The sequence below is a fragment of the Muscardinus avellanarius genome, assembly GCF_963383645.1.
Source record: "Muscardinus avellanarius genome assembly, chromosome: 2".
NCBI lineage: Eukaryota > Metazoa > Chordata > Mammalia > Rodentia > Gliridae > Muscardinus > Muscardinus avellanarius.
Window position 1 is genome coordinate 162,448,068 of NC_137787.1, and position 25,429 is coordinate 162,473,496.

The following is a 25,429-nucleotide window of genomic DNA, read 5'->3' on the forward strand; positions in this document are numbered from 1 at the left end:
TTGATTATTCACATTCATGATTGAATCAGAATTTTTGCCCTTAGGTATTTCTTATTCTTCATATCCTAATATATATATATATCCCTGATCATAATATCTAAATTTTGTGATTGATAAATTTAAAAATTATGCAAAATGAGTGCTTTTATTTTTTTTACCTAAACATAGATAATTTAATGTGTCCTTAAGAGTTATAACATGGTTAAAATCAGTTTTGAAATGAGTATATATTGTAGAGTTAAAACTTAACATGCAACCTTATTTAAAATTATGGTTCTTGTTCTACTGTTATTAATTATTTGATTCCAGAAAAAATAATACATTTGTGATAGTTGACAACATGTAAATTTAATCTCGAACTACATTGAACAAAATATTTTCTTTTTCCCAGAAATGAAAATAATGCAGTAGTGCTACAGTCTTTTTTGTGTGAATAACAACAAAACACAAGAATCCCTTAGGGACTGATATTTTGCATCATGATAATTAATTTCCTGTTTACTTTGAGTACTGCCCACAGGATATTTCAGAACAGAAACAGGTGGAGGAGGAAGACAGACCACTGTAAATTAAGTTATGGGGTTTTTGGCCAAAAGGGGGCAGACATTTCCATCATACAGGGAGAGATCTGTTTAGATTCAGGAATATAAGTGGTTAAAAAAGGCGAAAAAGCTATTACCTACTCTAGGACTCTACTTCTACAGAGAGAAAACTCCTGGGTTCTTTTAATAAGGAAGACACACCAGTGCTTCCTGACAGGAACAGAGTGAGCCTTTGTTAGTCTGGACTTTTCTGTCACTCACTTATAGATAATATCAAGCACCGAGACAGAGACCAGGTGTATGTGACTGCTGCTCAGGCAATGGGGACTTCAGGCCCCTAATTGAATTTCTTTCTGAGATAGAGATTTTTTTTTAACAAATAATTTGTCAAGTAAAAATGACCTGCTAATTACTGTAGGAGGTTCCTCAGTGTTTATATAACTGATCTTAGTTTTACATGTAAGTCTCATTACTTTGCTCCACAAAATCCATTTGCATTGCTTTACAATATGCTTGTATATGCTGACATAAAATACAAATTTAAAAATATTTCTAGAACTTTTTTCATGGAAAATCTTCATCCAAGTAGTACAATTACCTCAACATTTAAAAAGTCATCTAATAAATATTAAAAGTATTACTTTATTGCTTCTTGCTAATTATTCATGTGAATGTGTGTCTATAATCACTTCATTGTTAAAGTAGCTTATAAGAATGTTAAAATTCTCTACTTCCAGTTGAGATGCACAGTCAATGTGCGCTATTTTCAAGGCACATTGAATAAATGCAGCTTTTTTTTTTGCCTGAATGCAGACAGGCATAAAGCTTCTTCCTCATCATCTGTCTACCTCCAAATCATTCGTGAAAATTGAAACTTTCCACTTTGTATATTTGTCTTTATTTTCTTCCTTCTGTTTATTGATAAGACTGACTTGTATTAGTGTTACTCTATATGAAAATATAGACAGATAAAAATCACAATTTCCTTCTTTCATTTTAACGTGCGGGTGGAGGTGAGGATTTTTTTGTTTTTGAAGATTCATTCATGGCAGAAAGAAAAGTGACCTTTTTTTTGTATGAAACTATATAAAGTCATTTTGTGTGAGTTTAATATAGTTGATGGTGGACAAGTCATTTTGTTACATCCATGTAATAGACAAGATTTAAAATAGTATAAATCATAAAACTACAGCAAGTAAAGCAAGATTTAAATTTTCTGTCCTTTTCAAATATTTGATATTTCAAACACAATTAATAAAAAGGCAAATACAAATGCTTAAAATGAGAATTTTCTTCAAGTACTCCCAAGATATGATTCCAAAAAATAAAATAAACATATATAAATAGTGCAAGCTTAATTTTAATTTTTCCATTGGATAGATTAAATATTAGTGATCATTTACATATCAATTTATCAATCTATTAATTTTATATGACTATAAAGAAAATTGGTAGTTAAATTTAGTACTAGATATTTTAAACTCACTTTCTGCAGCCCCAGAAAATGACATTTACCTTCTCAAGCTCTAGTGTGTATATGAGAATCTGTCAATCATACTGTAAGATGTTTCATATCTAAGTGTGTCTGTCAGGAAGTCTTATTCAAGATCTTTGGAAGTTATTCTGGGTAAATGACTGATGTAAATCCTTTTGGAAATTTCAAAAGTAATTACCAGGCCCAAAAATGTATGTGAAATTTTGAAAATATAAAGTAAATTTTGGAAATATATTGTCAGCCCCAAACCATTTAAATGTAGAAAAATTATGCCTAAGTGGTTATTTTAATATTTTTTTCTTTAAGTAGAACAAAATTGATGATGTTTCCTCTTTTACTTTTTAGGTGAAATTATTCCAATGAGAAAATCTGAACAAACTATATACTAAACAGCTTTCTTATCAATACTTAATGAAAAGTTCATTCTGTCCTCCTTTTAGAAAGTTAAAATCTGTCAAGAAGTCTCTCAGTCCTTTGCATAATATTTCAAAGTGGTTTTGATTGTTTTTAAAAGTCCAGAGATGGAATTGTGCTTCTTTTGGGGTGTGTGTATGTGTGTGTGTGTGTGTGTGTGTGTCACTGGGGATTAAAAACAGGGGCAGTCTTCCTCTGAGCTCCATCCCCAACACTATTTTCTTTTTATTTTGAGGCAAAGACTCACTAAGTTGTTGAAAGATGCTTTACATTGCTGAGGCTGGCATCAAGCTAACTTTCTGTTCCAGCCTTTTAAATACTGAGATTACAGGCAAGAACGACCATGCCCATCTTAAAACTGATTTTTCATTATCATCTTAACTAAATTTTTATTTCTATATTTGTTTTTATGGAATGGACAGAAAAATATTTTGACACAAGTGGCACTTTCAAGCAACCCAAACCCCAATTGAACAAATGATAAAACTGTTTTAAAAGGAAAGGAAACATTTTTTATAGGTGGCTCAGTTCTCCTTTAAGTGTGTAAAATTTACTTTTAATTTCATTTCTTTTATAATAGGAACTATATTTTACTTATCATATTGAACATAGTAATAACTATCAAGACAGTATCCAATGAGGTTCTAAGTCCTTTAATAATCGCAAAACTAATTTTCACATATTATTTTTATCAATCTGCAAGAGGTATATTTATGTGAATGTTCTTCCCGTTATGTGTTTGGTACCATTGTATCTTTAACTTTATATTTGAAGAGATTGAAACTCAGAGATGTTAAATAATAGGCCCCAAAGTGATTTTTTGATGCCATCATTTTATCATTGAATGAGGTAAGCAGAGTTATATTTATTTTCAAATACACTTACGTTCAGTTATATTCCCAGTACCTCTATTTAATATAAGTAGAGATTAAAGACTTTGACACTTGCTAGTGTTAGTTCCATAAACAATCTGTGAATAATGTTTCTCACTTCTAAAATACACATTTTAATAATAATTCTCCTAAGAATACATTTAAAATTTAAAAAATCAATACATCTCAAAGTAATCTGTATTTTGCAGTTTATTTATTACAAACTAATCATTTATTCTGTCACATATACAGTTGTTATTCAGTATGAATAGTATTTTTCATATGGTTAAAGAACTTATATTAATATAGTCTTGCATTCCAAGCATTTTGGAGTCTTCAAAACAGTATCAAGCCGGGCGTGGCTGCACATGCCTGCAGTCCTAGTACTTAAAAATGAGACGGGAGCCGGGCGTGGTGGCGCACGCTTGTAATCTCCGCGCTTGGGAGGCAGAGACAGGAGTATCGTGCAGGTTCGAAGCCAGCCGCATGCGCTGGCTTAGGAGACCCTGTTTCCAAATAAAAATGTAAAAATAGGTCTGGGAGTGTAGCCCGGAGGTAGAAGGGCTTCCAGGAACCCCAGTACCACCAAAAAAAAAAAAAAAAAGAGAGAGACAGGAGAATTGCAGCTTTGAGGATAACCTCAGCAATTTAGCTATACCTTCAACAACTTAGACCCTGTTTCAAAAAAAAAATAATACTAATAGTACTGGGAATGTAACTCAGAAGCAGGATGCCATTTATTTGTTCACAGTTTCTGTAGATCAAAAGTTTCCACTTTGACCAATCCATTTTTTATTCACTCAAATAATTGAATATACATATATGCATATATGTATACAAACACACACATATATATTTTATGATCTGATTTCTAAGTCCCTGCTTTTTTGCTAGTTATCCCTCGAGAGTGACTTCGGATCTTAGGAGTCACTCTCAACACCTGCCACTGCATCCTTTCACAACATGGCAGCTTATATGTTTAAAGCCAGCAAAAGAATCCTGAAGATCAGGGAATGACTGAGCTTGCTTTCAAGGGTCTGTCTGATAAGAATGTACTTACCTTAGCAAAATGCCTTTACCTGTGCTGTATTAGAACCATCCATAACCATAGCAGTGAGTCCCTTCCTAATCACAGGCCCTACCCACACTTACAAAAGGGACTTATGCGGGATTAGAAGAACATGAACTTGCAGTCTTGGGAGCATTTTAGAATTGTGCCTGCCTTTCACAGCACATAAGGGCAATTTGATCTGAAATCTCTCTTGTTCCCAGAAGTCTATGAAGGTAACCTAGAACTAGAGGGTGGAATGAAGATGAGACAAGCATATTGTCTGTGTGGAAGTGGACCCAAATCCTGTTGTCACTAAAATGCATTCTTATGACTTTGCGAAATTACCTACTCTTCACAATCAGAATATGAGAGGCGTGTTAAATTATCAAATTATGTTTAATGTCTCCCATATGGGTTTTAGTCCCTGATATCACAAGACAAGACAAATTGCAAGCCAGAGATCTGAATAATGAATCTGTCAAAATAGGTATCATGCTATTGGTAAGGAACCAGGTTCTCAATATTTCGAGATATTGAGCCTGTAACACAGAGACAATGGTAAGAAACTGTTGGTATTCATGACTCGGTCCTTGAAAGTTCATATTAACAAACGGAAAATACAATCAATCAGCTATTCTTAGTCACTTTATATCTGATTCCTCTGTCACAGTGGCTTTCCTCCTTCTTGCTTCTATAGCTCAAATTGTGAAACGACTGTCTGCAGTTGTAATACGTAAAAAATAGTCTACACTTTGACGGATCCTTATTACTTATTAAATGTTTAATAGGCTGCAAGACTCATTCTAAGCTGTTTCATTTCCCTTGGTGCATATAGCATTACTTGTTAGGGGAAAGATACTAGCAGTTCTCAGAGAGTTTTATAAATAGTATTAGGAAAAACTTCAAGATACTTATTTTCTCCTATTTAGCTTACACTGAGTTGAATTTCAAGCATAATAACCTCAATGGGGAATATTACCAAAGTTAAATAGAAGATAGAGAAGAAAAAATCCTTACCTGTATATAGAACACTAGAGAATTAAAGGAATATTTTTTCGGTGATCTACAGAATCTTCAGTGTATTAGGAAAAGAGAAAGGTCACTGGGGCTCAACAAGCAACCCCTGATGTTTTCCTCATCACTGGCTTCCTGTTCACTCTCTGTACACTCCTCTTTTCTCTTTGTCTAATACATATTGACTTTCTTATTTCACAGACTCTGTGATATTTTGCAGCAAGGGTGGTAACCCTGAAGATTTTCTTTCACTGCAAAACAAAGGGTCATTCCTCTGAAGATCTTTCATATTTCCTCATTTTAAAATGCTGTTTAGAAGAGGAAGGAATTCTGTAGTTTAAGGTAATATAGTTTTGCATGGAAGTTCTTTCTTTTAAATATGAACACAGGGTTTATACATACTGGGGAAATGTATTTTATGTGTTCATATACATTTTATAGTTCTATGTAGAATAAATATTTACCCATCCTAAAACATCCACATGTTACATACAAGTGTGTGATTGTATATTGATAAGCCTGGTTGGAGAGAGAGACAATTTTAACAGTATTTAATTTCATGGAACAGTATCCAGTTAAACTCAGTAAGATAAGACTGGCTACTTCTAACCAGAAAACAAATATACCTCAGGCCTTTCCATGTGCCCCCCAAAATGCCCTGTGAATTAATATTTTTGTTTTATTTCTCCTGAGAAACACATTTTTTTTAATTTATTGTGTTCAGTGTCACTGTTTCCTACAGATCTACATTTTTGGGGTTCCCCCCCACCAAATGTGTAGTGACTGCATAAGAATACATTTGCCTTTCTATAGAAGACTGAAAAAAATATGTTGAGCAGAGGAAATATTTTCTTTTAAATACATTTATAATTCAAAACCCTTCTCCTTGGGACAAATTCACTTTCCACTATTGAACTACCAGTTTTGGGCCTTGCTGCATACCTTATTTGCTCTACTCTTCTTCCCATAATGTTTTTAACTTCAAATTCTATAAAATCTCAAGCCTTTTAAAGCTTTGTGAAGCTGACTTATCATATAAGTGAGCATTCACACCCCTTTAATCCAATCCAACTAATTTTATACTATTTTTAAAAGTGGGTTTAATTTCACTTATGATTGGGAACACATAACTACTTATTTTCTCTCTAGATCCCCTCAAGAGTATGTGTGTTTGTGTTAAACCTCAGGATTGTCAGATTTAGCAAAATAGCACACACACACAGAGGATGTAATTCAATTTGAATTTCAGATAAACAATGGACAATTTCTCAGTGTACTGTGAATTTCAGATTAACAAAGGCCATTTTGTATCTCCTATGAAATATTATGGATTGATAATTGCTTGCGTTATTGTTGTTTCATACAATACATTAGAAGATTGTATTTCTTCTATGGATCAAACTTTTCATCATCAATCCATCTCTAGTTTAACATGGAGTCAAATGCCACAAAACAAAACAATAGAAAATACCCTACAATTGTATCATCTTAACTATATAACCCAATTTCTTTTTAATTTGTCTCATCTCTAAAACAGGGCAATAACACCTGCATTCCTAGATTAGAAAATATTGAATATAAAATGTATATTGCTTCTTTTTTGGTGATGGTACTGGGGTTCCTGGAAGCCCTTCTACTTCCGGGCTACACTCCCAGACCTATTTTATATTTTTATTTGGAAACAGGGTCTCTCAAGCCAGCGCGGCTGTCTTTAAACCTGTGCGATCCTCCTGTCTCAGCCTCCCAAGCGCGGGGATTACAAGCATGCGCCACCACTCCCGGCTTGTATATTGCTTTTAAAAAGACTTTTCATATAGAAGGTGGTCAATATTTTGTTTTAGTAATTGGCAAGAATACCAACTGTCTTTTGCTTCCCCAATATTACTATAGCTTAACCTTTGAACTGAGTAGATCTTAATTTATTCTTTTGAACAAAGTGTGTCAAAATATACAGATAGATAATTTAATACTTATTCAGAGAAATAATTTAAATACCATAAAATGATACATTTATTATACATGTTATATTAATTATATATTATATGTTATATTAGTAATATACATTATATAGTAAGTCAATGATTTTTATATATTTTATAAAGTTGTACTGACATCACAAGTAAATATTTCAAATATATTTAATTAAATATATAAAGATAATAAAACAAATAGATATAAAATATGAATATAATGTCTTACTTCTACTTCCTAATATTAGTCTCCTATTTATATTTTTAGGGTTAATTACTGTTGAGAATTATTTTTCAAAGAATTATTTCTGCATATGTACTTGATTTAAACCAGTTTCTAATGACAGACATGTAAGCTGTAATGTGCTATTATATTTTCACATTAGACACTTCATTCATGTCTTTATTTACATTCATATGTGAGTATCTCAACAGATTAAATTCTTCAAGTTGAATGCAGTATTAAGGAAATGCTCAAAATCACTGGCAATCAGAGAGATGCAAATCAAAACTACCCTGAGATTTCACCTTATCCCAAATAGAATGGCAACCATTTAAAGCACAAACAGCAACAAATGCTGGCAAAGAGGTGGAGAAGTGGGAACTCTAACACATTATTGGTGGGATTGCAAATTAGTGCAACCACTTTGGAAAACAGTATGGAGAATCCTCAGAAGAATGGGAACAAATTTACTATTCGATCCAGAAATACCACTTCTGGGTATCTACCCCAAAAAAGGAAACCAAACTACCAAACTAATGCATGTGTATCTATGTTCATAGCTGCACAATTCACCACAGCTAAACTGTGGAACCAGCTAAGATGTCTATCAACAGATGAATGGATTATAAAACTGTGGGATATGTACACAATGTCATTTTACTCAGCCATTAAAAAAAAACACAATTGCAGCACTTACAGGGAAATGGATGGATCTTGAGGACATGAAGCTAAGCGAGATTAGTCAGTCGCAAAAAGCAAGGAATTGGATGCTTTATCTAACATGTGAGAGCTAAGGTGAAAGGGGTCATAGGAGGAACTCCAGGTGAAAAAGGAGATCCTACAGAGGAGAAAATAAGGCAGCCTAACTGTGGGGATTGGAGGGGGGGAGAACAAAATTCTTTAAAACACACAATTGACTTATTCATATCATAGTCAACCACTAAGCCCAATATGAGAGGGAGGGATGGGGAGGGAGTGGGGTTGTGAGTGGGGACTGGGTGGGGGCTGGCTGGGTGATGTGTGCATTTATTCTACACAAGTTTTTTGCCTCATTATGATGTATAAATACAATGCACCAATATAATTTTAAACAAAAAATGAAAATTGTTATGCAAGTCAATTTTTTACTAGAAAACAACAACAACAACAACAACAACAACAAAAATATATATATATATATATATATTTGTTATACAGAATGTATACAGATATATATATCAGATCTTCCTAAAGAGAGTGGATATTTTTTGTAAAGATACATTTCTTACATGGCGAATATTTGGGGTGAAATGGCTCCTTCATCACATTTTAGCAATCTGAATAGTCTCCACATAGACAATACAGGTGTGACTTACCCACAGGCTGCTTGTCTCTCCACAGAAAACCTATAATCATTTCTGAAAACTGGTACTCTTGACAGTCCTGTGGACACCTGTACAGAGTCGGTTCATATCCACCTTCCTGTTATACATGAGACATGGAATTTACATTTATTTACCACTTGGTTGAAAACTTCCATATCAGCTGGGCTTGGTGACACACTCTTGTAATCCCAGTACTTAAAAGACTGGGATGGAAGGAAAATAAAAGAATGGAATAAGGCTGGGTGTGTAGCTCAGAGGTAGAATGCTTTTGGGTTCTATCCCTGGTACTACAAAACAAAACACACACACACACACACACACACACACACACACACACACTCACACACACAGTGTACATGCATAGAATTTCCTTACCTATAAACCTATTCAATATCATCTGTCATTCAGTCCCTGGTCCTTCTAGTTCAGTGCCATCCTGTGTGACTCAGGATGTAGGGAGTTGACAACATGCTGATCTTGCATATGCTGCCTGTGCAAGTCATAAACCATTCAAACCCACTTGGGTCCATTTTCATTTTACCAACACAAGTATATCCAGTGAAACCAGCAGCTCTGACAGTGTTAGCCACCATACTGCTGTTTATGACCTCATGGCACTTCAATATAGACAATTGCATGTCTCAATCATGGTACAAAGGACTCATGTTTATTTTTTTAATCTTTGTTTTATCACGTCATTTTGTGTTCTCATTCTGGTTGCTTCACAATCAAAAGGTAGTTCCTGCATCTTTTCACTAATTTTCACTATTTTGTGCAAAAGAATAGGAAGATGGAATGGGCAGATATAACATATCAGCTGAGTCTTTTTCAGCTGAGTCTTTTTATTTGTATTTCTTTAGAAAAGAAACTTGCTTTTCTGATTTTAGATATTTCTCTCTGCTAGCAGAATTTCACTTCAGTTCCCCAGACGCAACTGTGTTTTTCAGCCACCCATAGCTGTCAGGAAACTGAGAATTGAGGACTGAAACTGAATTTCACTCTCCTGGGGCTTTGTATTAGAGGCTGGCAAGGGGACCCAGAGCTGGGAAAGGGTGTTAAGTAAGCCAGCCATACTCTTTGTAACACCAACCAAATTAAGTTTAGGACAAAAAATAAGCACATTTCATATTTTCAAGTGCACACACACACACACACACACACACACACACACACGCACCCACGCACACACACACACCCTCATGAAATCAACATTTCAAAATATTAGATTGTTGTACACACACACACACACACACATACACACACACACACACCAGGAAGTTATGACCTTAAAGAAATGGTGACCTAAACATTGAAGTAAGATTTTTTTGCTTGTTTTTCAAAATCCTGAATAACATTAAAAGGATACTGTCAAGAAATAAGAGGTGTATATAAAGAAAATTGTCTAATGTGTGTTATATTGCAATTTGAAGAAGTATATAATGTGAATATATGGTTCTCCTTCTATAAATAGAATAAAAAATAATTCAAACATGAAACAAAATAAGAGCTTTTTGGAAAAGCCTTAATCTATGCTGGAAATATGGATGGTATGACTTTTAAGCATAAAGAAACAGATTTACTAATTCCATTTTTCTTTTTCTGTACAAGTTTAATCATATTAACTGAACTTGAAGTAAAAGGTTGCTAGTTAAACATGATATTCTGAATCATGTATATTGCTTTCTAGTTTGCTCAGTCAGTACACAGAAAAAGTTAGTAGACTGAATTACAGTTTAAGAATGTAATTATAAGTGTAGAAAATGTAAGCAAACTTTATAATGCATGTAAATCAGAATACAGTAGGAAAGAGGAATCATATATATAGTTTTCTATAAATTTGTTGATTACTAGATCCATAATGAATTTTATGAATATATACCTAGGGAAAGGACTAAAACTATTTAACATAAACAAACATTGGGAGACCAATAGGAAAAACATTAAAACAGGTAAAATTTTTTCTAATATTTTTGTTTCTTACATTGGAAAATCAACAAATTCTCTCTACATACTATCAAATAATAAGATGAAGTATAATATTAATGTTTTGATGTTTTATTGACAATTATGAAATGATCAAAAACATAGTTTAACTGGTAAACCAAACATAAATTTTAAATGTTTTCTCACTGAGAATAGTTTATTCTTAAATCTTACAGTTTAAGAAAGTATAAATAAAAATGTAATTAAGTTTTACATCCCTAAGAGAGAAAGATGCTGCAATTTAATTATAATTCAATTCTTTGGTAAAATTTAGAACTTTAGTTTTACATTTTTAAAGAGTTCTGTTAGACTTATTACAAAAATATATTTTCATCATAAACCATCATAGTCAAGGGAGAATGTAAGTGACATAAGTTGATTTAGGCATTTTTAAAGTTATTCATATGTAAAATCTGAATCACTGTTCCTCTTTAGTATTTTTGATGTCCTTATTATTTTCAAATATTTTATTCCCTGAATGATTAAGATAGTTAATGGCAGATTTCTTTAAATAGATCTCTGGATTGTCTCTAGAATTCTCTACTATGATAAGTACACCAGTTTTATAAGGCTTATTGATAATGCTTCATTTATCCTTTTAGAGTATATTTACAGAAGTTATTTAAAGCCAAACACGAGAAGAAGTGAGGAAGGGAATGGGGTGGAATTTGAGGAAAGGCTAAATAAATGATGTGGGTGTGTATGCCTCTACCATCTTGTACCCCAATAGATGTATGACTACACTGCACCAATAAAGATAAAATAAATCAATTTGAGAAATATTAAAAAATTAAACAATAAATAAGACTCATATTTCCTCTAAAATTGTTTTCAAATAGTTTATTTTATTAGCATGCCACAAACAACAATATACATGTACAGGCAGTGAAGTATTTGTTTTTAATTCTATCTGCTGAACAGGAATTATAGGATGCTATTAATCATAGATACATTTGATTTCAAAAGATGTTAAAATGTAAACAAACATGGAACTTATAATAGGTAATATGCAATACTTGACCTACTGTAGCACTTTCCTGCTATGGAGTGACATGGCCATCAAGCACTGAATTCTTATATATTTAATGCTGAATGTTTCAGATGGCCCAGACAAACATGTGTCCTTTCACAATGGTCGATGAGCCAAGCTATACACTAAACTTAAAAGGTATATTTATTTCTAGTCAGTATGGAGCCCCTTTTAAAATTTACAGAGTCCATTGATTTTACTTTGTGGTGGGTAAGGTTCTAAATTTTACTCTAACAGAAATATAATTTTACCATCATGGAAATTAAAAGTTTTAGTATTCACATTAAAAAAATAAGTGAATGGAATTTAATATTATATTTAAGCCTGATATTAACAAAGTAGTAGTAGTATTTCAACATGCAGTCAGAATAACAATATTGTTGCAATATTTTATATGGTTTTGGTACTGAGTCTTAAATTTTCAGTGTGTGTTTTGTATTTATACAACTAGAACTTGGACTAGTGCTCAGTAGCCAAATGTAACTGGCAGTGAATATGATGGATAGCACAGCTCTAGATTATAAATGACAGTGTAGTTCTACATTCTCAATCTCAATATTTTTCAAATACATCTATCTTAACCTCAGTTTAGATCCATTTGACTGTGGGTGTCAGGGGCCAGCTGTGGTTGCAGGTGGTGAGATACTCAGAATGAAGAAATCAAACAGATCCTCATCTGGAGGAGAACAAACATCATACAACAACTTTATTCATAGGCCACTCTCTTACATAGGGTTCTGGGCAAAATGGCACATGTTCATGGCAATGTGACATGTGCATGCACATTATATTTTGCTTGTCATTACATATGATTATACACAGTGTGCATGTGCAAAGTATATGTACATGTATGGCTGTGTTGGGTCTTGCAGTCACCACCAGCCTATAATACTTCTGGGTTCTCAAAGTGGCCAAAGAATTGTGTATATGGTGCTATGACTTGAGATTCATTGACTTCTCTAGGAGCTGCCACCCAAACATTAAGGTGCATGTGAAGAGTGAGGCAAAGAGTCAAGGCTAAGAGTAGATAGAGGCCTGTGGTTGGGAAGGTAGACAAGAAAGCCCTGTTCTCTATTAAATGGCTAAGGAGACCTCATCCAGAAAGAATGGGTCATTTGTGTAGAGTATCTGTTTACACACAGGTTTGAATTTTTATTAGATTCATATTGTCTTTCTCTTTTTCTCTCTCTCTACTCTCTCTCTCTATCCTTCTTTCCCTCCCTTTTCCCTCTCTTTCCCTTTGTACCTCCTTCTCTGTCTCATCTCTTCCATCTTTTTCTCTATCTCATTCGTATTTTCACTCCTGTTTTCCTCTTTCAGAGCCTTTCGGAGCCACATTTTTTATATCATTCTTGGTTAGTCTCCTTTAATATCTTCTTCTCTCCATTTCCTTTCCCTCTCTTTGTTCCTTCTGCATTTATTCTCTGCTTTTTCTGTCTTGAGACATAAAATCCATTCACTGTTGATCCATCATGGTAAGCAGTAATTTTTTTTTTCTCTTTGATATTTTTACATCCACATGCTTAAGCACGAACTGCAAACTTTATTTTCACTGCCTAACCCTGTGCTCACTCAGAACACCAGCTACTTGCCATAGTTTTGTTGTGTTTAATGTTTGCTTATAATTTATATCCTACATAATTTTCTGAATTATATCTGACTGTCTTTCATCAGAATGCCTTCCACATGCTGAGCTATATTCCTCGAGCTGTTTTGTGCTGTGTTATGCACTCACAAATCTTTATTATTGCTATATGCTTGGAATGAAAAATTAAAAAGATATTAATTTCTGATTGTCTCAACCAGTTTCAGTTTGTGTTATAATTATGTAGAGAGTGTTTTATAAATTTAACATTATTTTGAAGCATAAAAATAAAAGTAAACCAATTGATACCAATTTAGTCAATTCATGAAATTCATTTTCATATAGGGAGATATAAAATTTAAAAATGAATTAAAGTTTTCGACTTAATAAAAAAGCACTTGTAGTTCTAGGAGTTTTATTTTGTTTTATATTAGTGAATACTAACCATGTGGGTTAAAGAAAAATGGAAGTCTACAAATAAGAATTTTTTATGATGGGGATTGAACTCATGGAACTTTTACCTCCAAGATACCTTAGCCTTTTTTTATTTTTTTGTTTTGAAGCAGAGTCTATCTAGTTGCTGAGTATCTCACTAAGTTGTTGAATATGGCCTCAACCTGTGATCCTTTTGTCTCCACTTCCCAAGTTCTAGGACTGTGAGCATGTGTTCACCACTATCATGTCTGGCTTATGAACACATCTTAAAGCAAAAAGAGTGATAAGAATAATTATATATATTATATATGTCATATATATATATATATATGATTCTATGTAGGTGCCAATTGTATGGATAAAAAAACTATATTACTTTTAATAATCTAATGAAGTTCATTGCCATTATCATAGTAAAGAAAATAGGTACAAAATTATAACTGGCAAGAAAGTAGTAGAACCAGAATTCAATCAAAAGGCATATTTTTTCAGATGTGACTTTCTAGATAGTTATCTCTCATCAGGCATGTAAATATTCATATAATAAAGAGAAGAGGGAATATGACACGTTTTTTGGAATGTCAGCGTGCTAGGTTTGATTACTATGGATTTCAGTTTCCAAGTTACAGTAAAATGACAGAAACTTGTGCCAGCCATTCCTCAGTACCTATGGTCATCTGCCATTCAGTTTTTATCCAGGCATAAGGTTGCCTGAGATTACAGAATGCATTTCTTATTATTTTTGAACCTAGATGAGGCATTTGGCTATTTTCTGACTGGTGTGACAGCACATTTTTGTTTAATGACCAGAGTCTTGCCTTTAAAGAAAAATATAAAGCAGTTATGAATGACTCTTCTCCTTTGTCCTTGGCTTGTTTCTTTTTCCCCTTTTCCAACATTTAGATTGTGCATCTTAAACTCTGAAGTCAGGTCACCCCCATAGGGATGACAGACAACAAAAGAGAAGACAATAAACTAACTCATGCTAGTCTCCAAACCAACCTGCATCTGCATCGGAGATAAATGTCTTCCTTAAACCACTTTTAGTCTGGGTCTTTACTAAAGGAATCCATCTGATATCCTACCCAGTATAAGTGTACCAGATTTACTACATAGTTCTCTATATCAGTTATCAACAGCTTTCTTCCTGCTTGTCTTTTGCCATTTGTTCAGGGATAGACTAAAATGTCTGGTGGAGAAGAGAATAGAGCAACGTGTGTTCTTATTTTCACTATGCTTCTATGATTCTATTCAAGAACTTTATATCCAGTGCCCCTTAGCTTTTTATAAACTATAATATGTGCATATTACAAACATACATGTACATGCATACACATTCACAAACACAATCCAGAGATAGAAACTAAAGTTTTGCACGAGAAATATGGCTCTGATTCAAGATATGTAGATAACTATGTTTTCAGGAATATAGTTTCCTAGTGAAAACCTCTTGTTGGAAAATATGGCCTAACTCAATTTATTCCAATTGATGGGGACAACAACTGTAGAAAGTCTTGTTTTTAAAACCCTCTGAATGAAATAATAGAAGAGGTTCAATTACAATGTGAAAGGTAGGGTTTGTCATGCCACTAAGTAGTGTTAGAAATACCAGTTAAATCGGTGTTCCAGCTCACTATTTCTTGAAAAATGATGGGAGTGGGAAGAGAATTTCATTATTCTCTAAACTGTTTTCAATTTTTACCTTAGACAAACTGTGTACATAGAGTCAAACGGTACTCAGTTGGAAATAACTTGACACCGCATATATTAAGCTAAAGGAAAGGAGATGTGAGTACACCGAAACTGATTTAGTATGCAATATTTATCTGTGGGAGAGAGAACACAATTCAATTCAGGCTGATTCATCCTCCGTTCTCTGTGCACAGAATCCCACAGGAGGTCATCTACTATCATTTTATACCTATTTGGTATGCTCAAATAGATCAGGGAATAATAGAGTAAAACCTGCAATCTAGGCAGACAGGGTAACCTGCTCTTCCCCATGTAGCTAGCATGCAGAGCTTAAGTTTTAGTTTTTTCCCTATCCACTTTGTGACTGTGAAATTACCATAATTGTTTTTTTTTAAAAAACTTTTGCATTTTCACATTACCCATCAACCTAGGAGGCCTTCCACGCTGTGTACTGTTTCTGTTTTAGGATGAGAGTTGTTTCTGAGTTTTATTTATTTATCCAATTTGGTTAATTCTCTTGCTGCAACCCATAGATACAGCATGACATTTTTTAAACTTTCTTATTTATCTCGATCATTTTGTTGGGACTCCAAATATAAATATCCTTTCTTTCTTCAAATAGTTTTCTAAGTATTATTATTATTATTATTATTATTATTATTATTATTTATTATTTGTGTGTGTGTGTGGTACTAATACTAATACCAAGAATTAAACCAAGGGGCACTCTAACTCTGAGCTATATCCTCAGCTCTACTTTATTTTTTATTTTGAAGCAGTGTCTTGCTAGGTTGCTGAGGGTGTCCTCCAACCTATGATCCTCCTGTCTCAGCCTCCCAAATATTGGGATTATAAATGTGCTCTACCATGACTGGCTATAATAATATTTTAAAAGTAAACATACCAGAAGATTTTTATAAAAGTAGAGGTATTATATAAGAAGATAAGCTCTAACTTTGAATAAACTTAATCAAACATGTTTCTTAAGTTACTACATTTTCCCACTTAATTACTATGAATTCTTTTTAGTATTGTTATTGCCATTATTCTTAGTAGTTGTCTTCTGTCATTCAAAAAATTAAGAATCTGGATGTGGTGGCACATGCTTATCATCTGAGCCAGAAGGATCCTTTTAAGCCTTAGCTACTTAGCAAGACCCTGTTTCAACATATAAAGCAAAAAAGCTGGGGGATTAGCCTGGGTTTAATCCCCAGCTCACTCTCACCATGCACACACAGTATGAGAATGTTTTAACAGTATTAGAGTGTTTTAACAATATGAGAGTGTTTTAATGATTCACTTTTTTGAAAAACACAAATTATATATTTGCACAAAGATGGAAACTTATTTTTATAAATATATACATTAAAACATCTATATGCAAACAGTAATTCTTCAAAATAGCAATTTTGGAAGGGTGTCACTTATTCCAATAACACTATGTTTAAAATTCCTAGAGTACATTTCCTGTGAATCTTCTAAGCTATTTTATGTTTTCCGAAATGACCACTTTTATTGCTTGGTAGCTATACAGAATTTTAAAACCAAAGTGGTTTTAATCCAGTTTTGTTGTTTCCCGTATTCCTAGTCAAGCTGAAGGAATCTTGGCTCTTTTTAAGATATCATACCCATTTGTGATAAGTTATTAGTAACAATAAAAATGTTCATGTCTAATTTCAGCTCATTTTCCTTTTACTTCTAATTTCTCTTCTCGAAGTTCCAGTTTCTCCTTAGTCAGTTGGGATTTAAATATGGACAGTGTACTTGCTTATTTTTCTCTCCATTTTCTTAGACCGGTGTTGAGACCCTCAGATTCTGTAGGATTCATCCCTACTCTATTTTCACAACAAGAGCCAATGCCAATTCAATTTAGGGCTTTATAAATACTTTCTGTGTTGAAATTATTTTCCTTCCCCAAACACGAGTCTCAATCTTCTTCTAATTCTTAAATCTTTTATGTTGTACCTTAAAGGCAGGGAATATACAGTTTGCCGGGTGCATGACTCCAGGTTGGCCTGGACTCCCCATTTGGTAGGCCTTTTTCTCTGATGGTTTGTGGCCATAACAGAAAAAGCAGTCTGTGCTTTCTGTCCCAAATGATCAGATGACCAAAGACCTTTAAAAGTATTGTATATGCTAGTAGAGGAATAAGTGGATAGAGCTGGTCTTTCACAAGGACATACTTAGACATATTATAAATTTTCTTCCCTTTTTAAACACAGGTTAGAACTTGATGCAATAACATGAGTTTGATTTGGGCTAGCATCTGGAAGTTTAGCTGGATTAATGCCATAAAGAAGCTGATATGGCCATCTAACTCTCTTAATAAGCTTTATGCTAACATATGATTTAAACAATAGTCTAATATTGTTTTTTCCAAAGATATTATATTAAGATCCAAAATGCTGAAATCATCAGTGCTAAAAATTCCATTACTGAAGTTGAATTCAACCTTTATCTTGGCAATAATCACACAAATGAATCATAAATCCTACTTCCAGCTTCACTCGATATTTTCCAACTCTTTTTTTTTTTTTTTTCTCCTGGGAGAGGGGCCATTTGATTCTAAGGCTATATTATTGAGAAACTAAACTTGCTAATAAGAAATCTGGGTTTATTCCGGTTTTTCTTTTCCCTTCTTAGGCAACATCTATCTCATTAAAAACCACTAAAGAGACAAATTCAAGGTCATGTCTGATGAAACTGAGATACTGAGAGATTTGGAACCTCATCATGTTCATGTCTCATCTGCCTGGCATGTAATTGTCATAAAAATATAATTTAGGCAATTATAGGGAGCAATTTTAAAGAAAAGTAGGAAAACATAAACTGTTCTCTGAAGTTCATTTAGGGAACAATATTTAAATAACATGAAGTGAATTTTCTATATGAATGTATTTTAATATGTCACTAGAAATCAGGTTTATATAAAATATTTAGACTTTTTAAATTTTTTATTGCCTGGGTTTAGTATCTCTCCCTTATGAGTCTTTAAAACTCTGCTGATCTTTATCTGTGCACTGTTTTGCTCAAGGTCATTCTGTCCTGACTTGATTATGCCTTTTTAATCAAGATAAACATTTTTCACACTTTGTATCTGTTTTTTATCCAAAGATCAGCATAAGAGTAGGATTTGCATCATGCACTCTGCTGAGTGACTTCTGGATTCTTGCACTGTGAGTGCCATAATCCCTTCAGTTATTTCAAGGTTGCATATCCTTTATTATGTATGCTATATAACACTCTCAGTTTTTTCTTTAAATGATCTGCATTTCTGCTGCTTTGTCTTATTCCTCCTACACTGCATGTGTTATTGCAAAAGACATGAAGATTACATTTTGGAGGAAATAAACTGTAAATTCTTGGGACAACAGTTACATTTTAAGAGTACAGTTACATTTCTGTATTAATACTGATTGTAATCCCAGTACTGAAGAGGCTGAGACAGTAGAATTTCAGGTTCATAATTTGTAATCCCCTTGCTCGGGACGCAGAGACAGGAGGATACCGCAGGTTCAAAGCCAGCCCTGCTGGCTTAAGAGACCCTGTTTCCAAATAAAAAAGTATAAAAATAGGTCTGGGAGTGTAGCCCGAGGTGGAAGGGTTTCCTTTCAGGAACCCCAGTACCACACACACACACAAAAGAACCAGCCTCAGCAACTTTGTGATACCCTATTACAAAATGAAAATAAAAATAGGGCTGGAGGTATAGCTAAGAGATAAAATGCCCTCTGGGCTCAGTTTCCAGTAATGCACACACACACACACACACACACACACACACACACACACACACACTCACACACAAACACTAGAGTAATGTTTCAAAAAACAGAATTGTTACAAACTATGTTAGTGGAACATTGAATAGGTTATAAAATTCATTTGTTAAATCACTTATTTAGATAATAGTCACTGAGATGTGCTATATACTAGACAAAGTCTTTTCATGAGAAATACAAAATATAAACACATAAAGATGTAGATATGTAAGCCGGGCGTGGTGGCGCACGCTTGTAATCCCCGCGCTTGGGAGGCAGAGACAGGAGGATCGCGCAGGTTCGAAGCCAGCCGCGCGCGCTGGCTTAGGAGACCCTGTTTCCAAATAAAAATGCAAAAATAGGTCTGGGAGTGTAGCCCGGAGGTAGAAGGGCTTCCAGGAACCCCAGTACCACCAAAAAAAAAAAAAGATGTAGATATGTATGGTTTTTCCTTCAAAAGCTCACAAAATGCACCAAATATTATGTCACAAGCAAACCTGTGCTGAAGCAAATGTGACAGCATTTTTTGCTTTCTTAAAAAGTGCAGGCAGGAGTCTTATTTAAGATTGTACTACGTAGGTCGGGTGTGGTGTCGCACGCTTGTAATCCCCGCGTTTACGAGGCTGAGATTACAAGGGGAGGATCACACAGGTTCGAAGCCAGCCTCAGCTACTTAGTGAGGCTCTCAGCAACTTGGTGAGACCCTGTTTCCAAATAAAATATAAAGTAGGTCTGGGAGTATAGCCCGGAGGTAGAAAGCCTCTGGGATCCACCCCCAGTACCACACACACACACACATACGCAAAAGATCGTACTATGTACAAGCTAGTAGGATATGTATTATAAAAGATCATGAGTAACAATTAAAATTTAAACTCAAATTATTTTGTTTTCACTCTGATAGTTAGAAATTGTTACTTTTTAAAGATTGCTACACATTTGTATTTATTTTTATTGTACCCTCAATTCTTTTACCTGCTTTCTAACATCTTGGATCATTTTCTTGATTCTTGAATTAAAACTTTAGTAATTCCTCAGAGAATGTCTCTCGATGGTAAACTTTCACAGATTTTTGGATGATCTTCATGGAGAATTGTTTTGTAGTCCCAGTTTATGCTCACAATTTTATACTTTTAAAAGTTGGAGATATTATATCTTTACATTGTTGTATGCTTGCTGCCAAATTTATTTTCTTCTTTTATAAGTTACTATGACAGTAATATTTGAAAAATGTATTTTAAGACAGATAATTGAGAGAAAGAGCCAGTAATACAAAACAGCTTACAATATGACACTGAAATAATTGAAACAGAAATTGAGATAAGTACAAAGAGAAATAAACAAGTAAAAATTCATGGTTGAAAATTTAAATATACCACATCAGTGCCATTATCAATAGTTGATAGAAGATGCAAGATAACAGGAAATTATAGATATTTTAACCAATAAAATTCACAAAAATTGTTGTAATTTAATGTAGCTTAGTGGTAAATTACTTGCCTAATATATGTGATGACTAGGTTCAATCAACAGCAAGAAAAAAATAAAGCAATCTTATAAGTATATCTAGCAACTTATATAAAAAAGAAGAAAGATTGAAAATGTATAGGTTAGCATTCATTTCAACATATGAAAATAACAATAATATAAATTAAATTTAAAATGAATGGTATGAAAATATATTATGCTTTTATAAAGCAGAAATGTATAAAAAACTTAGTGTGCAAAAATATCAATAAAGATGTAGTTGGTTATCTAAATATGTAATAACAATGATAGACCCATAATAAAATTTACATGGAAATAAAGAGTATACGAATTCATATGATATAGGTAATTGTAGGTAATCATGCTGAATATTATTTTAAAGATCCCTCTGTGCTCACGACATAAAAAAAAGTGAATAACTTGCAAGAAGAATATAATATCAAAGCTGTTGTGGTGGGAACTGTCACGGGGGCCCTGTTGGGCTCTCAGAGTGTAACAGTGAGAGATGTAGCCGCAGGTTCTTGTTCTGAGCTGTGTGTAGAAAACAACAGCCCAAACTCATTTGATGTAAGCTTAAGCAATTTTATTATTAAAAGATGGATAGATAGAAACAAATAGTAAAGCCATATACCCCAAAAGGGGTGGGTTATAGGTGAGTGACTTGAAAATAAGTCACTGAAGTTGTTGGATACAGAACATCTTTATAGATACATATTCCTTCATCTTGCTCATCCTATAATCCTCTAACCTAGGTGTAAGTCCACCCATTAACTCCATGCAGGCCCCTTCTTTATGATTATGAGGATTGTGATTATGGGATTTCTCTCTGGGCCAAAAAAAATGTCTTTCTGCATTACTGCAGGTATAAGCCTAGGTTTCTTTGTTAGGACCAGAATGATGAACAAAGTCAGGGGTCACTTGGTATCTGCTCCCCTTTGACAGAGGTCTGCACCCTCCTCCTGCACTCTTAGGGAATTCTTAGTTCTCTTGCTAGATGTCATTTATTATGTAAACCGGTTTTTAGAATATGAATGCCCTAGGTCCCAACTCTTCTATCTACTTCCTAATTACTTTTAGTGAGGGGACTCTGCATTATAAGACTGCCTGAGTGCCTGGCAGTAACCAGGCCCTGAATTTTATATTTTGAAACCAATTTTTCCATACATTACTAGCAAATTCACTTTTCAAAGTAATTTTCCAATACATTAATACCACAGCTATTTTCAATAACATTTTGAAGTCATTTCCCAATACTGGTACAAAAACTGAATAAAATAAAAATAATAAATATTTCTCAAAATGAACAAAACTCAAGACCTACTATATTTATAATGAAGTTCCGCTGAAACCTAGAAAGTTTATGTTCTAAACATAGAAAGTTTAGAATATAATGATTACAGGGAAGAGAAAGATATCTCAAGTAGACTTTACCAGAAGAATTAAGACTGATAAATTAACATGAGTTCAATTTAATTTTCTCTTCTTCTAAAGATACCACAGAAAATGAGAAATAATTCAGTATGTGAGAGTTAATATTCCCAGCCCCTAAATTTCACAGAGAGCTAGAGTCCAGAATATATTTTAAGAACTACTATCAACCATTAGTGGACTAGAAGAGTGAAGTTTCTCATAGACACTCCCTGAGCGCTGCAGGTGGGCTTACCTCAACCCTATGGTTTTATTAGGGACCCTGGGCTCTTAGAATAAACCCATCTGGAATATTACTGGTTTGAGGACAAAGGATAAAGAGTTGTGATATCATAATTGCCTTTTTAATTTTGTCCATATAATTTGAGATTTATAGGATAAAGCAGTGAAGTCCTTGTACAGAGAGGAATTCCATTTAGAATTGAACCTCAGGAGCCAGGCGTGGTGGCGCACGCTTGTAATCCCCGCGCTTGGGAGGCAGAGACAGGAGGATCGCGCAGGTTCGAAGCTAGCCCCGCGCGCTGGCTTAGGAGACCCTGTTTCCAAATAAAAATGCAAAAATAGGTCTGGGAGTGTAGCCCGGAGGTAGAAGGGCTTCCAGGAACCCCAGTACCACCAAAAAAAAAAAAAAAAAAAAAATTATAAAATAGGTCTGGGAGTGTAGCCCGGAGGAAAAGGGCTTCCAGAAACCCCACTACCACCAAAAAAAAAAAAAAAAAAAAAAAAAGAATTGAACCTCAGGAAGGAATGGAGAAGATTCTAAACTTTTACACAGTCATCTCCCATGATACATATAACAGACATAAAATACATCAAATAATACTCAGGCTTATTATAAGTTAGGAAGATGCCAATTAAAATCAAAGTGGCACATACTTGTAATCCTAGTACTTGGAAGGCTGAAACAAAAGAATGGCAGGTTTCTGGCCAGCCTCAGTTACTTAGTGAGTCCTTCTGTAACTTAACGAGACCCTGTTTCAAAAAAATTAAGAATAAAAAATAGGACTGGGGTTGTAGCTTGGAGGTAGAATGTCCTAGGTTCAATTCCCAGTAAAATAAATAAATAAATAAACAAACAAACAGTGATATATACATCCACTTGTTCTATCAAAAAAAAGGAAGAAAAACATCTGGTTGTAACAAATTTTGTGAATATTTGGACAACTAAGATACCCTTATATTATGGTAGAAGTGTGAAAATGTAGAAATACTTTGGAAAATATTTGTTAGTATCTAGTGAAGACCTAGCATCCTATGACTTCATCTTCTCTGAATTTGAATATGCACCAAGGGGCACTATCAGAGGTCTCTTAGAAGACCTCTACAAGTAGCTCAGAGCATATTTGTTTCTTATAGCCCCAAATGATAAACACCTCGCATTTTCATTAACAATAAAATGAATAATGTATCAGTGTATTTATTCACTTTGTTAATATGGCTTTAACAATTATATGAGTTATATTTCTAAAATAAATAATATAGTAGTGGCGTTAGAAAAATGTATCTTACAAAAGCCACTTATTTTCTCACAAACTTATTATTTAATAAAATGTAATTTGTAAGCCAGGCGTGGTGGTGCACGCTTGTAATCCTCATGCTTGAGAGGCAGAGACAAGAGGATCGCGCAGGTTCAGAGCCAAATGCGTGTGCTGGCTTAGGAGACCCTGTTTCCAAGTAAAAATGTAAAAATAGGTCTGGGAGTGTAGCCCGGAGGTAGAAGGGCTTCCAGGAACCCCAGTACCACCAAAAAAAAAAAAAAAAAAAAAAATGTAATTTATAGATGAGTAGTATATGATATGACCATTAAGATAAATTTTAAAGTAAGCAACTGTTAGATACTGTATAATTAGAAGAATGCATACATAGTTAAATTATACATTTAAAGGAGATAATTATTTTTAAAGATCTTAGGTAAAGATGAAAAGAAAATTTTGTAGGTTTTTAAGATGAAAGCCAAATCCACTCTCTTCCTGCTTCCTCTTTACCTTGAACTGCCAATGTCAGAAAGCCTATTAGGAATTTAATTTTTTTCTACTTAAATCTACAAACAATAAAAGAATAATTTTTGTTATATCTAAGATAGATTATTGGTTAATTTTAAAAGCAGATCTTATTCCTTTAAAACAATTATTTTTAGAGTATCAAGTGGGATTGGAATAAAACATATACTAAATATGAGATTTCTATAATATGTCATTTTACTTAACAAAATCTAGTCTATTCCTTAAAGAAAAAATCTTCACAGAAATAATTGTATTTTCTTCAAGCAATTTCTGTTATTTCGGCCTTTGCCAATCTGACAAAATTTTAGGCATACAAATTGCAGTCTGCTTACTTTAGCCAAAATCAACTTGAAGAGTTCTGCCCATAAAAATGTCTCACTTCTCTAGCTCTCAAACAGATTTAAATGAGGAAAATCTGGTACTTAATGTTCTTCTGGTAAGGTTGCTTAGCGACCACTCCACCCTGCAGCTTACACTGTGGTTTAGGTGTAAAGTTAACTATTGCAACGCTTTTGTGAATACAAGTGAACACACAAATGTATGTAATAAAATACGCCTGCAAAACTCATTTGACATGTATTTGGACAAGCCAACTGGAGTTTACTCTTTTAAAATATCAACTCTTTTTTCTTCATAAATTGTATTTCTAAACCAGCTATGCATGGATAATTTTAGAATTGATCACAGGTTTATCTTTTTTTTAAAGATTTGTTTTCATTGACTTAAGATTTCAGCTAAAGATAGGCTATATATGTCAGATGACTTTTAAAGTCATCAATAAACTTGTTAAATAAGTATTTTAATTAAGGGGTTTTATGTGAAATGGTTTAGAAGTAAAGCTGATGTTTAGAGTATCTTAACCTCATCAACTTAAACCATTTTCAAAGAAAATGTAAAATATTCTATAGACTATTTTCTCTTAATATATGTGAATATATTTTAATAGTTTTTATCCTTTATTTTTTCAGATCTCTAGTTTGATAAATATTATAAATAAGAGTTCTGATCTCTACAGCTATAATAGAGAAAATTCCTCATTACATTTCAACCTTTGGTTCTGAATCAAATCTTTATTTTAT